Here is a 16,123-nt window from a genome sequence, read left to right as displayed (position 1 = left end):
ACATGGGTTAGGAGTGGCCTTGGCTGTGCTAGGGGAATGGTTGGACTGGATGATCTTTGCCAACCTAAATAAATCTCTTTTTTTACATATATATATATATCTATGAACCCAGACACAGTTTTAGTGGGTTAATATTTGGGTTTGGTTGGTTTTGGCTGCGTGGAAGCCCAGTCTGACTCTGCTGAACACCAGGCCCTGGTTTCCTCAGCTTGCCCTGAGCTTTACACGGCCTGGAACCTGCAGGAGCTCCCAGGCACCCTCTGCTCTTTGTCATGCACAAGTTCCATCATTATTAGGCCCTGGAAGATCCATTATTTGTTCCATAATTGTGGAATAAATTAAGATCACTGAGTTTGTCACAGAGCTGGGTGAAGTCCATGTGCATCTGAGGTTCTGTTCCTTCAGACAGAGCTGTGGAACTGCAGAGGGCACAGCTGGGGGCTCAAACACCTCTGGGGTTTTCACTGAGTCATTTATTTATCCTGGGAAGAAAAGCTCCTCCAGCTTTCCCCAGTGCCCTGATCTAACCTGACTTGGCTGCTCACACAATTTTCTGTATTTGAGGAGCAAAGGGCAAAGATTTGTGATCTCCCTTTGCTGGAAGTGATGTCTCAAAAATCCCCCACACGCTGTGGGAGCTGCCTGTCACTGGGAGCAGTTTAAAGCACAGGTTTGTGTTTGTGTGGATCAGTGGGAAAATTCCCTGCCTGAGGGCACAGGGTGAGCTGCAGGTATCTCACACATCAGCTTTATTGTGCACTGAGCATGAGCCACAGCCCACAGGAAGAGATTTTTGCTTTTCTCAGGGTGTGCATCTTCAAGAGCTTCTGCTGCTCTTAGAAATAATCTTGCTTTTTCCTTTTACCTACAACAGTGACTTTGTAAAGTGATTGTAGGAAAAAAAACTCAGTTTATATCTGAGCTCCTATTTTGCATGGACACATGAAAGACTTGTCTGTGGGAAGGAGTGATAGAAGTTCATAAATCACAGCTATTTCCTGGAGTCACAAAAATTGTATTGGATAAACCCTTCCAGTTGCCTTTTCTCTTTCTTTATTTCCTTATATCTTCTTTTCTGTTTTGAATTATCCACTTCTACCTTTTCTTTCTCTTTTATGAATAAACTTCCATCACCTCAGCCTGAAGAAGCTGAAAGCATCTCTCCTGATTGAAGGGGACTTGGATTGCTATTTCACCCACTAAAATTCTAGGGGTGGGATTTGATTTTTTTGCACAAATCAATCCTTTAAAAATTTCTTTGCTTTTTAAAAAATCATGAAAATGTGTTACAGTCTATATCTCTGTGACAGAATTTGTGTGAAAGCAATTACACTTTATACCTTGAAAATTTTCAAATTAGGATCTTTGGAAGGAGGAGGAGAAAAATAATTTTGCACTGGAAAACAAAAACACTCTGGAAAGAAGCCTCAAAAAACAAATCCTGAAATAAAACAGGACATGATCAGGTATTGTCATCTTGAAGTTCTATGACTAATTAATTGGAAATAAGTGAAGAAATGGGTTAAAATAACTTTAGATATGCGTTTATTTCAACAAAACTTATTTGATGTTAAATTTTAGAGAGATGTAAAAGTGTATGGAGCCTTGATCATTTAAATCTTAATAGATCTTAAGGAAGAATGTAGGAAACATGAGGGTTTGATCTTCAATGTCTCTCTTCACCCCTTTTTATATCATCCTAAGGACTTTTCATGGTGAAATTGCAGTCAGATGAGCATATTGTGCTTATCCAGACTGATGAAGGGTTTCCCATCCCACTTTCTGTAAATATATGCTGTAAATAAAAGAAGAAAATAATTTTTTAAAAAATTTACATGTCTGTAAATGTTTCATATAAATTTTCAGTCTAAAAGAGACCTAAACCATTGTAACACAAATATTGGAGACTCTCACTGAACCTCCTTGAACAGGTTGATGGTAAGAAAAAAATTCTGAATTAGTCTAAGTCTTCATGCACACAGATACTCACAGGAAAACCAGTAATCTCTGTTAATTTTCTAGAGATATTTCATCAGGAAAAGTATTGTTTGTACTGTTGTGTGCTGCATTTTGAGACATATATTGTTACTGCATCTTACTTTAACACCATCGATTTCCTCAACTAAGTTTTGTTGTGTGATTCCTAAGAACTTTATGAAAAAATAAATTATCTGTAGTGGGTTTTTTTTTCCAGTAAAGGACAAGTCAATAGAAACCACTCAGAAAGATTTAATAAAGGAAAAACAAACAAAAAAAAAATACATCCTGATATATATTTAGTTTTCTCTTGATTTTTCCAGATATCACATCTACCAATATTATGCCACAAATCCAACACAACTCCCCTCCTGAAAGGGCTGCACTCTGTGGTCACCATCCTTCACAGAGAACCTGTTCCATCTTTCAGCTTCAAATTTGGTGGATTATGGGAAATTTTCAAGTCTCAGTCTGAAATTAAACAGTATATGTATCCTGATTCCGTGGATAAAGGTTTTCACACTGGGATTGTATTGGCCAGACTGAATCTGGGATGATTTATAAATTAGCTTGGCTCCTGTCCCCAACCATTTAACTGTGCACAGCCTGGCACAAGGATCTTTTATTCCCTTCCCTCACTGTGGAAAGATGGAGCACAAATCTGCTTTCAGACTCAAATATAACTGTAAAAAACTGGTGTTTGTTTCCATTTCAGAAACTACTGCCTTGGTTTTATAAAAATGTGAAGAAAGACTCCTTAAATTATTTTTTTTTTCCTTAGTGCACCTTTCAAACTTGGTGGGGAGGGGGGGTGAGAAAGAGAGAGAAAATGACTAGGGCAGCTCTAAAACCTATTAATTTATAATTTATCCTGGTTTTACTCCCAAAAACCTCTGCCTGGGAATATGGTTTGTTAATTGACCTGTAGAGCATCATGCGTTGGGCGTTCTAAATTTTCTCCTGATAGTGCCCTTCTCATCACGGCTTATTGCTCTGGTGCAGCTGATTAAAAGAAGAGGGCATCAATGAAACTTCAAAGGAGACACGGAAAGGCTGCAGCTGATGTGGGGATGTCCCACAGCACAGGGCACGCTGACCTCGGCTTCCCTGGGCCTTGGCTCAGATAAATACAGAGATTTATGGGGAGCTGAGCCTCGCATTCAGTTTAATTGTTCCCCTGGGGCTTCCCCAGATGAGAGGAGGGGGTTCTTGCCTGTGGATGTGGGCAAGGTAAGGGTCCTTCCAAGGGAGGGATTCACATTCATTTATTTTATTTTATTTTATTTTATTTTTAAATTTTTATTTTATTTTATTTTATTTTATTTATTTTTTAATTTATTTAATTTTATTATTTTTTTTTATTTTATTTTTTAAAATTTTATTTTTTATTATTTTATTTTGATTTTTTATTTATTTTATTAATTTTTTTAATTTCATTTTTATTTATTTTATTTTATTTTATTTTTAATTTTTAATTTTTAATTTTTATTTTGTTTATTTTTCAATTTTTATTTTTATTTTATATTATTTTTTTATTTTATTTTTATTTTTTAATTTTAAATATTTTTATATTTTATTATTTTATTTTATTTTTATTTTTTTTTTATTTTTATTTCATTTTTATTTCATTTTTTTTATTTTTTTATTTTATTTATTTTATTTATTTTTATTATTTTATTTTTATTTTTTATTTTATTATTTTTTTATTATTTTATTTTATTTATTTGTAAATTTTTTAATTTTTATTTTTATTTTTTATTTATATTTTTTTATTATCTTTTATTATTTTTTTTATTTTATATTTTAATGTTTATTTATTTTTAATTTTATTTGTTTTTTATTTTTTATATATTTATTATTTTCATTTTTTTTTTTTTATTTTAATTTTTATTTTTTTTTTTTTTTTTAATTTTTATTATTTGTTTTATTTTAATATTTGTTTTCATTTTTTATTTTTTTATTTTTTATTATATTTATTTTTCTTTTAATTTTAACTTAATTTTATTTTTTATTTTATATTATTTTTAAAATTTTTTATTTTTGTATTTTATTTTATTTTATTTTGGGGCTCAGGGGTGATGGCAGGCTCTTCAGAGACTCCTCAGATTGTTGGAGCTGAGCAGCAGAATCTCTCTCTTGTGTGTGACAAGGGCAGCTTGCAGGAGGTAACCTGCATTTACAGCACTTCTACAGCAAAAAAAATGAGCCACCAGACCTCATTCAGAGTCAATTGCATCTATTATTGATGAAGTATTTTAGATTGCAGTGACATTTTATTTTTCCTTTCAGGATTGGTGTTTCTTACTTGGGAGGTTTTTCTACATTATTAAATTCAACCCTACTGAGCACCTTGCTCTTTCATTTTCTGCTTTCACTTTCTTCTTATTCCTTCCAAAGCTGTGGGATTTTAGGTTTGCAATCAAGCTATTGAAAGCTCTGTTCCTTCTTAAAGAAATACTTCAGTGCTGATTATTTTATGATTTTTTTTTTCTTATACCTCCTCAGCATTTTGTGTTCAGGAGGAAGCATCATTATTTATATTAACATCATGTTGGTCTTTTTCGACTGTTTGAAGGGCCGGGGAAAGGCCCGTGGTGGCTTTGGGGCCAAGCGCCCGCGCTATCAAAGGACGAGAAGAGGCTTCAGTTCTTCTTTCGGTCTTGTGTTTATTAATTGTTTATCTAAAAGATTTTCTTTCCAGCCGACAGAGCTCTGCTCAGCAGCCAGCCATGAGCACACTGTGCTGCCCTCCGGCAGTCACCTATCTTTATACCCATTGTTACGTGTACAATATTTATCATTTTTCCCCAATCCTTTTATTCTTATTGTCGGTGCACTTTCAGTAATGACCAATCCCAAAGTGCCACCATCACCACAGAAGATGGAGGAGAAGAAGAAGAAGAAGAAGGACATGACACCCCAATTCCTCCATCTTACTTCTCTAAACCCCCCTGTACAGAAATCCTAAACCCTGTGTCTCACTCCCCTAATTAACCCGATCCCTTCACCATTCACCCCGGTGAAACCCTCCTGTCCTCATACAGGTGTCGTCTCCTGTGTAGGATCAAAGTCCAGCCACCAGACACTTCTGGAACATTCCAGGACTCCCGATGCCCCCCATAGGGGTGGATCACGGTGACTTTCGGGGATCCTCAGTCCTGGAGGTGTGAGATTCCAACAGCTTTATCCTTTATCACACATTTCTGCAAGAGAAAGTTTGTGCCGAGTGCATCCATCTCACAAAGCTTTTAATGGTTTCAGAATTCTCATTGATCCTCACCTCAGACTATTCAGATGGGTCCAGGCCTCTGGATTGCCTGTGTTGTTTTTTGAGATGTTATCTGTCCTGTGCCACAGAACATGACTGGGAGATAACCAAACTGGCTGTGCCTGAGCTGCAGCTGAAACCAGGAGCTGTAAAATGGCCCCACAGAATTTTTCTGAGCAGGTAAATCCCTGATAAGCAGCATTTTACAATGGCTGGAAAAGTTACCCAGGGTTTCAACACAGAAAAGACATGACTTGTCTCTACAGCAATATTTTATAAGGAGATTAAAAGAACTGTAAAAGTCAAGATTCATTATGCCATAATATTTCTGAACTAAAATGCACAAATGTCGTGAGAAAACAGGATTGTGACGGTGTTCACAGGGGTCCGAGGATGAGGGAAGAGATGAGGATTTGACTCCATATTTCAGAAGGCTTGATTTATTATTTTATGATATGTATTACATTAAAACTATACTAAAAGAATAGAAGAAAAGGTTCTCAGAAGGCTGGCTAAGAATAGAATAGAAAGAAATGAATAACAAAGGTTTGTGTCTCAGACAGAGAGCTGAGCTAGCTGGGCTGTGATTGGACATTAATTAAAAAACATCTAAGATGGGCTAATCAAAAATCCACCTGTTGCATTCCACAGCAGCAGATAACCATTGTTTACATTTTGTTCCTGAGGCCTCTCAGCTTCTCAGGAGGAAAAATCCTAAAGGAAGGATTTTCATAAAAAGATGTGTGCGACACAGGATAGTCATAAAAACCCCAGTAAGTGCAGCGGACAAAGGCAGCTGCTCAATCACAGCTGGTTCCTTGAATCCAGGCTTGTTTTCCATCCATCCCTGATGGTTTTCTGACTGGAAACTCTCCTCAGAGAAGCTCCTTTCCCATTTGCTTCATTGCCTGCACCTCTCAGATTCCCTGCCCTGCACTCTGTGCTCCCTCCCTTGTCTTTCCCCATCCTGGCTCTGTTCTAGATGCAAATTTCCCTTTCCCCAGGGATCATCTCCTTTTCCACCACTTTTCCCAGGCAATTCCAAGCTGGCTGGGGAGCCTCTGCCCCAGGTGCTGTAGGGTGGGGATGTGCAGCTCTGCGTCTCAGCTGTGTGAATTAGGATTGTCCAAAAGCAGGGCCATCCCAGACCATTCCCCAAGGCATTATTTGTCAGAAGCAAAATGTTCTTTCTGGATGACCCGCTCTGTGGGGATTTCCCTTTGAGAGGAATGGCAAATTTGGCTTTACAAACAACCTGTGGGTCTGCTGGTAGATAAAACCAGCTTTGGGAGATAAAATAAACAATAGGAAGGATTCCACTGATTGATGAATGGAGGAAGATATTTGCTTTTACAAATAAACTTTAGGTTTGCTGATAAACAAAATTAAACATTGAGAGATGAAAGAAACAATGAGGAAGAAAAACCCCTAAATTCCATAAGAATGAAAAATTAAAAGGGAGGGTTGTACATTAGAGGGAAATCTTTGGTATCAGGTGTTCTGGGAAGTCTGTACCTCTCAAGGACCTCAGAAATGGGGAAGGAGAGAAGGGAAATGCAGATGGGAAATTGGGATAAAAAGGAGGCTGTGTCCTCCAAAAATGGGAGAGATCCCAGGGGAATGCCCCATGGCCTCTCCTTTTATTCAAATAAAGCCAGAAAGGACTCTCATGTCTCCTTTTTGGACATAAACCCCTGGTGTTTGTGGATTAATTTTCTTAACACCTGAGAGAAGGGCTGACAGCTGGCTCTGCTTTATCCTGTCAGGCTGCACCCAGCAGTGACCTGAGACCTTTGTTAAAGCCCTGAGCTCAGTTTGCTGCCTGGCTGCAGGGAGAAACTGGGCTGGGATAGCCCAGGAAAACACCTCAGGGGCTCCACACTGTGGGCCAGCAATGGAGAGTAGGAGGAAATAAAATTCCATTCACTTTTGGGACACTTTTCCCAGCTATTTCAACTGGATTGTTGCCCTCCCTCACTTTGGCTCTTTTGGGATTTGGGGAGGATGTAAATTTTTATTTACTTCTCTCAAAGTGTGATTTCTCAGAGTAGGCTTTGATGAGAGAGATTAATTTCCATGTTTTATGTTATGGGGACTTGTGTGTTGTCTGAACTGAAATTGTGCCATGCGTGGCACGAGTGTTACTGTGGGAACCAAGCACTCAGCATTCCCCTCTTAGCAACAGCTTCCTTTGCCCAGAAATCCTTTTTTTCCCTGGGCTTTCAATTCTCACAGATAGACCCTGAAGTGCTGGTGTGTTTCCTACAGACAATTGAATTTCTCCACTTTTAGATTTGTGCCTTTGTGAGACTCCCAAAACTTGCTTGCAGACCATGGTGCAAAGCGTGTGTGCTGTGTAGGATAAAACTGGATTGTTTTATGGGTTGTTTGATTGGGTTGTTTACTACAACTAGTGCATAAAAGGGAATATTTGGGAATTTAGCATAATTCCATGGGTCAGGTTGCATTTGGAGGTACAAGTAATGTTTTCCCAAAATGCTTAAAAAATAAACACAAGTGTGGCAGAGGTGGGAACTGGCGGTGGAGATGCAGAAGGAAACCAGACCATGGTTGGAAAGGAAATGTGGGAGTTGAGTTTTTCTGATCTCTTCAAAACACCCAGAACTTCTCCACTGAATGGGGGAGTTTCGGGGTTGATTTTTGGGATCAAGTGGGGGAGCTGCATTTGTCTTGTAAGAATATAATGCATTTAGTGAATACAACATATCTGACCTCTACAAAATACTCAGAAATTCTGCACTGAGTGAGGGAGTTTTGGGGTTGATTTTTGGGATCAAGTGGGTGAGCTGAGTTTATCTGACCTCTACAAAATACTCAGAAATTCTCCACTGAATGGTTTACTCAGGAATTCTCTACAAAATACTCAAAACCTCTACAAAATACTCAGGAATTCTGCATTTTGGGGTTGATTTTTGGGATCAAGTGGGAGAGATGAGTTTATCTTGTACAAATATCATGCATTTGCTGCAATACAACATATCTGACCTCTACAAAATACCCAGAAATTCTGCACTCAATGGGGGAATTTTGGGATTGATTTTTGGGGTCAAGTAAGGGAGCTGAGTTTACCTGATCATTTTACATGATCTCAGATAAATTGAGACAAATTACTCAGATATTCAGAAATTCTGCACTGAATGGGGGAGTTTTGGGGTTGATCTTTGGGATCAAGTGGGTGAGCTGAGTTTATCTGACCTCTACAAAATTCTCAGAAATTCTCCACGGAATGGTTTACTCAGGAATTCTCTACAAAATACTCAGAAATTCTGCACTGAATTTTGGGGTTGATTTTTGGGATCAAGTAGAGGAGATAAACTCAGAGAAATTACTCAGATACTCAGCAATTCTGCACTGAATGGGGGAGTTTTGGGGCTGATTTTTGGGATCAAGTGAGGGAGATGAATTTACCTCAGATAAACTGAGAGAATTTACTCAGATACTCAGCAATTCTGCACTGAATGGGGGAGTTTTGGGGCTGATTTCCACGATCAGGTGTGGAAGTTTTTTCCTGCTGCCTGATTGAGATGAAATCTCTGCCTGCAGTGCCCCAGGGGCTGGGGCTGGGGAGGGCCCAGGAGCAGCACAGAGCTCAGTGAGGGTTTGTTAACCTGTTTGCTCTGCCTTTATTCTCTTTATTCTCACTTCTGGCTGCCTGTCTCATTAACCTGCCTGATCTGGCACCGTGTCTGTAGGAGGCCACTTGAGCACAGAAGCTCTCTCCCCGTGGAAGCTCCAGAAACCAATTTAAACTCGACAATAAGTGGTGCAGGAATTGCAGGAGCTTCACTCCTGAGGTCATGAATGTATATCAATGAATAGGAACTTCATAAGTATGCTATGCAAAATCTTCTATCTGCAGTTAATTCTGTATTAAAATCCATATATTGGCAGATTAGACACCAGTAAAATATGGATAATACTGAAGCAGTGAGTCATATCACCAGTGGTGAGGCCCCTTGTGAAGAATTTTATCAGGAGTTTATATAAATTTTTTCTTTAAATTGTCACAAGTATCTTTTATTGTAATTATCTTTGTCTGAGGTTCTGGTAAGAAAACATGTATCATTTTGTAACACCAATGCCTCAGAACTGTGGATTCTTGCCCTGTGCAGTAACATTAAAGTGACTTTATATTCCTGATGTGCAGAAATGAAACAGGAGACAATTCAGAATATCCTCTATTATAACTGATTATAATTATTTTGCCAAAATGACCCTTCAGTCATAAGTTAGCTTAGCTTACAATGCACTGATATTGAATAAATATTTTATTCTTGCACATCTCTTTTCTGCAGCAGTAGTGATTTGACCCCAGTTGAAATTTGTACTAGTAAGAACATGCTTTCCACAGGGTCTTTTTGTTTTGCTTTGTTTAAAAGAAGGGAAGGGAAATCTTTCTTTACCTCAACCAGTCTAAAAATGAATCAGTGCCAGATGATTACATCTTTGGAATGCTGTTGTTGTTTTAATGGAGTTTTTTTGGGGTTGGTTTGGGGGTTTTTAAATTTGTGTTTGTTTGGTTGTTGTTGGTTTTGTTTGTTTGTTTTGGGGGGGTTTTTGGTTACTTTTTCAGGTTTTTTGGGGTTTTTTTGTTTTGGTTTTGTGGGGGTTTTTTGTGTGTGTTTTTGTGGTTTTTTTTTTTTTTTTTTTTTTTGTTTTTTTTGTTTTTTTTTTTGTTTTTTTTTTTTTTTTGTTTTTTGTTTTTTTTTTTTTTGTTTTTTGTTTTTTTTTTTTTTTTGGTTTTTTTTTTTTTTTTTTTTGTTTTTTTTTTTTTTTTTTTTTTTTTTTTTTTTTTTTTTGGTTTTTTTGTTTTTTTTGGGGGGGGAGTTTTTTGGGTTTTTGTTTTTTTTATCTTTTTGGTGTAAAATTGCAAATGCTAGCCCAGATTTTCCTTCAGCACCATGGACAGGGGCCCTGGCAATGCTCGGCTGCGGAAGGAGCGGCAGCGCCCTGGTGACTCACGGAGATGATGCCGAGGGAGCCCTGCAGTGAGGGGGTGGGAGCTGCTGCGTGGGAGCAGCTGAAGGACTCCATGGCAGAGATCCCTGGCGTGCAGAGCAGGTTCCAAGTGCTTGCTCTGCCTTTTTCACTGGCAGTGAGTGCTCAATGAGTGCCTGTGAAGCATCACCAGCTCCGTGAGCCTGGTGCCTTTTGGCTTCTTCAAATGTGGAACTGCTTGGGAAGTGACTCAGGCCCGTTGTTGTGCTCCTCTCCAGAGGAAAGGGGAAATCACTGGAATTTAACTGGAGTAATGCAGAATCTGGCCCAGATGAATCCACAATTTTGTGTGTATATTTAATTTTTTACAATTTGTAGGCTTGTACACACCAATTTGTGAGATTATCTTTTGAAGCAAAGAAGAAGAAGAAGAGAAGGTTCTGGGAAGAGCTTCCAGCAACTTCCAGCGCCCAAAGGGGCTCTGAGAGAGCTGGAGAGGGACTTTGGGCAAGGGCCTGGAGTGACAGGGTGGGAGGGAATGGCTGTGGCTGAAGCAGGGTATATTTAAATTGCATATTCTGTGGAAACTCTTGACTGGGAGAATGGTGAGACAGAGGTTGCCCAGAGAAGCTGTGGCTGCCCCTGGATCCCTGGAAGTGCCCAAGACCAGGTTGGACGGGGCTTGGAGCACCCTGGGATGTTGGAAATTATCCCTGCCCATGGGGTGAAACAAACTGATCTTTAAGGTCCCTTCCAACCCAAACTATTCCATGATTTGTTGGTTCTGTGAATATGGTCCTGTATTCACAGCTTAGGCTGTGATTATTTGAGTCAGTGAGTTTGGATAAGCTAAAAAAATACCCAAACATTAAACAAGCTAAAGCTTCTGAGGCACTCAGACTGCAGGAAGCTGGATTTATTTGACAAAGCCTTACTAAGAATTCTAAATAATAAGATCCTAAAAAGCATTCTCATGCAGGCACAAGGAGCAGATTTCATCAATAATTGATGTCTGAGTGTTTAATATTGGCTACAGCTGTTCTGGTGTGTATCTTTTTATTATTTCACTGTGGCTCCACCAAGACTTCTGATTCCACTCTGAGGCCTTGCTGCAGGCATTTAAACTTAACTCTCTCAAGCATGCCACAAGTACAAGGCACAGGGCTGATGGCTCTGAGCATAAAAATAAGAAGGAAATCAGAGATTTGTGTTACCAATGAGCTCCTGTCTGTGTTCAAGTTGGAACATTTAAGAATAACTCCTGAAACACAGAGCACCTTGACATCAACACTGCTAAATGTCAAACAGGGGGGAAATGCAGACAGGTGGAGAAAATGAAGCCTGGCAACCATCAGGTTTCTGTATTTTAAAACACTTCAGAGCAAATTGAGGAGGCTCCTGTGTTCCCAGCTCAGTCAGAGATGACTTGTGATGCTCCGTGCCCAAAACAGCCCCTGGCAGCTCTGGCCTCTGTCTGACAAGCTCTGGCCCTGTTGGACAGAGCCTGGATGATATTTTTACTGAAGAAGGACAAGATATTATTCAAATGATGCACCATGTGAACACCTCTGTCATAGAAATGAAGAATAAATTTGCCATAATATTTTAAGAGCTAGAGGTGAAGGGTTCAGTTTATAGAATATATCTAAGGCTGGAAAGATTTCTGTGCTCCACATCTTCCTACTACATCTTTCTATAACTGACAGCAAAATTCTTTATTTTGATGCTGTGTCCTAAATAAAATCCCCCCTCTCTCCTGTCAGTTCCACCTTAAATATATACAAGACAAATGTTTTTAAAACATTACCTGCTTTGAATTAGACATTTTCAAGTTTCAAGCAGACTTGGCTAGGAAATTGTCAGTATTTACTTTGAGAGGAAAAGTATTTGTTACAATATTTCATAAATATTTTCTTAGCAAATAATTTAGGGAGGAAAGTCCAATAACTAGAGTTTCCCAAAATGTTAAATTTATATCCACTCACAATAAGAAAAATATATACTGAGGCTTTGAGGGGTTACACTGAGTAACTGATCTTCCTGTTGTCAAACTTTAAATCAAACAAAGCTTTCTTTGGAAAACAAACAAACTTTTTTATTTTTCCTGTGAGAAAAAAAATTAACAAAATATAGTTCCAGCCAGGTGTGTTTTGAAGAGAATCAGAGACTTATCCACGAAGGACATCATCATCTGATTTAAGCCAGAATAGCTACACTGTCATCAGTAGTTAATCTTTTTAAGGTCTTTTAAGTTATTACCTGGTAGGATTTTAAAACCAGGATGGTTTCTGCATTCTTCACTCAGTATTTTAGGCAGGACTCACCAGGCTTTGCATACTGGAACATTTGTATTTGCTGGAAGCCCCATGGCAGTAAGGAATGATGAATCTGACTCCATGTTCTCAGAAGGCTAATTTATTATTTTATGATACTATATTATATTAAAGAATACTATGCTAAACTATACTAAAGAATACAGAAAGGATACTTACAGAAGGCTAAAAAGATAATAATGAAAACTCCTGACTCTCTCCAGAGTCCTGACACAGCTTGGCCCTGATTGGCCAAAGAGTGAAAACAACTCCCAGCAGAATCCAATGGAGCAATCACCTGTGGGTTAACAATCTCCAAACATGAGCACAACACAGGAGAAGCAAATGAGATAAGAATTGTTTTCCTTTTTCTCTGAGGCTTCTCAGCTTCCCAGGAGAAAATCCTGGGTGAAGGGATTTTTCCAGAGAATGTGAATGTGACACACTTGCCCAGTGTACCTGTTTAAAAAGGCCTCTTTTTGGATGCTGGCCTTTTTGCCAAAGTACATCCTTTCAAGAGTAACATTTTCTATGCTGAGTGTTTCTGAACCAGCTGAGAAACAAAGTCTGAACTAATTCTGTCCCATTTGAATCACAGGGTAATAGAATTATTGAGGTTGGAAAAACTCTGTGAGATCATCAACTCCAACCATTCCCCAGTACTGCCAAGGCCACCACTGACCCCTGTCCCCAAGTGCCACATCCCCACCATCCACACAGGTTTAAATCCCTCCAGGGATGGGGACTCCAGCACTGCCCTGGGCAGCTGTGCCAAAGCCAACCCTTTCTGTGAAGGATTTTTCCCAAATATCCAACCTAAACCTATTTTTTTCCAACTATCCAACCTCTGGCAGAACTCGATACTGTTTCCTCTTGTTCTATTGCTTGTTATATATTCTTACTATGAGTTAGAGATCATTCTGATTTTTATTTATTTATTTTTAGCCCAAATGGTGTGTGATGGCATAAAAAAATGCCTTCTAGCAATCTCAGTTTGCAAAAGTGACAGCATGCACTTTAATAATGTGCAATTTCCTGAAAGGAGGCATTAAATTAGCTTGATAGGATCACTTTCAAAAGAAAATGTGATTTATAGCATCTTGTTTTAGGTCTTTATCTGCTATATCTTGTGTCAACCATTATTTTCCTCGTAACCACTGTCAGGCTGATGTGCCTGTAGTTACTTGGTTTATCTAAATATTGGTTTATCTAAATACCAACCCTCTCTCCATTTGAAGGATGTGGATGCAGGGACACAGGGGATTGCTGTGTTTTCAGATTTTTTTTTTCCAGGATTGCAAATCACCCACATTCATCTGGGCTAATGGGGACACGTAAATCTTGCAGTCAAAGATGACACTGCTGGGTGCAGCTGAGCTCCAGTTCATTACATCCTCACACATAATCATGAAATATGTGAGATTAACTGAGCCCTGGGAAATGCCTCTTTCCCTCTGGTGGTGATGAAGGCAGTTTAGGATGATTTGCTCATAGGTGTCCACACTCTGCCAACTCCTCAAATTAAATATTGTTCAAAGAAAAGTAAATAGGACAATGGAGGGATGGCAGAGCCTGTCAGCTGAGCAATATTTCTGAGGGAAATGGAGTGTGGTGAGTGACTGCCAAGGAGGAAATCACAGGGCAGACAGAGCATTACTGACAGCCCATCTTTACCATGGCAAAATCAGGCAAAACTTGTAGTTAAAATATCTGACTCTCTGCTACCTGCACAGCCAAATTTCTGTTATCATGTTAGTCTAAACTATGGGACAATTTTTAATTACTTAAGCACATACATTTTTTTTTTCCAGCAATATTCTGTTTTAATCCACAAGTATGATGGAATTCTGGGAATACACCATGGCTGCATTCAGAGGAGGTTGTCTGTCAGACTTTATCCTCTTTTTCTGTCAGCAGCCGGGCTGAGCAAGCCCAGGGACAGCAGGAAGGGGACACATCCTCATGGTGAGGGCAGGGAATAAATGAGATTTCTTTCTCTGCCTTCAATTAGGTGATGCCCAGCAAGTCATTTACACCAAACTTTGCACAGATGTTCATTAATTGAGCATCCCTCACCTCCAGGTCTCTCACCTTCACATCACACGTGGTGACTGGCAGGAGTCTGTAGCAGCCAAAGCCACTGAGTCTGTGCTTGGAACAAAAATAACCCAGGATATAGGGATAAGTACCCTGAAAAAATATTCTAGGTGTTTCAGGCCGGACAATCCTTATTATTTGTATTTACTTGATTTTTATCTCTTTGTGTTTCAGCTCCCCCTTGGTAGAATGGACACATGTTGCCTCCCAGCAAGGGTAAGTTAATTAATATTTACAAAGTAGTTAATTTTTGAAGTGATGAGCACACTAGAAGGTTCAGGAAGAAACTAAAATTATGTTTCTGAAGCTGGAGTTGACTAGGGCAGAGTAAATACAGGACAGCTCAGTAAACTGAAAGATGAGTGTTAAATTGCAGCTGATTAGGTGAGCACTGTCCTTCCTGCTCTGTGGATGAGGTGTGAAACACAAGCAATTATCTTTCTGTCTGTCCTGAACCCCAAGAAATCAGATAACTGTAAAATGGGACCACTTTTTCCATGAAATGTTATGGTGAAAGCTTGCTTTAGAGTGTTGTGTTACCCTGGGAAAAGAAATTACTTTTTCTTACTAAAATGGTTTGAACGTTATTCAGAATTTTTTCTTTCAACTGGAAAGAAAGAGGGAAAAAAATTGAACAAAGCATTTTACTCAAGAAAACACAATTTCCTACATTTTGAACCCTGGAAGGAGACACTGACCGAACTCCAAGTCTTCGTCTACTTTAGTGTGCAGGTTTCCATGAAATCCCAGAGCAAAACATCAATGCAGACACAAAGTTTATGTATTAACATCTTCTGTGTAAAGCTGAGCCCCTGGCTTTGTGTCCCTAAGAAATGCAAGTTTCTGTCTCAGGTCATTCTCCACAGAATCATCACAGAATCATGGAATGGGTTGGGTTGGAAGGGACCTTAAAGATCATCCAGTTCCCACCCCTTGCCATGGGCAGGGACAACTTCCACATTCTTGTGGTGTGAAAAGGAACAAAGTCAGGCAGTAATGGAGGCATAAATTTTATCCTGTGATCAACTACTGGAAATTATGTTGAGGAGTTTTTGTGAAGGAAGGTGTACTTCACATCCCTCGCGTTTCATGTATCCAACGAGCTTGTGAAAATAATCCTGTCCTGGAATAATTGCAAATAATCACGGTGATATTTTCATAATTAAAATGCAAATGTACAAAAAAATTCTCTAAGAGTGATTCCTATATAACACTCTCATCAGTGGAATATTACTTTTTAGAAAAAGGAGAAAAGAAGCAGAACCATTCCTTTTGTTCTACAGATAAATAAATTGAGGTCAGGTACATTACAAACAGTACAGATGGCAGAAATTGAAATATCATAAAATGCCATTTCTACGGTATCATGCATCATAAAAGTAGAATAAAGAAATTAATGTTCACTGCTCAATTCAATAAACTAGGAATTATTAAAACTTACAATAGATTAGACATTCTCTTTATGCCAATTAAGTCATCATTCTTGTGTGCAATATCTACCTGCAAAAAA

This window comes from Zonotrichia leucophrys, chromosome 4 (assembly GCF_028769735.1).
Source record: "Zonotrichia leucophrys gambelii isolate GWCS_2022_RI chromosome 4, RI_Zleu_2.0, whole genome shotgun sequence".
Lineage (NCBI taxonomy): Eukaryota > Metazoa > Chordata > Aves > Passeriformes > Passerellidae > Zonotrichia > Zonotrichia leucophrys.
Note: the sequence above shows the minus strand (reverse complement) of the source record.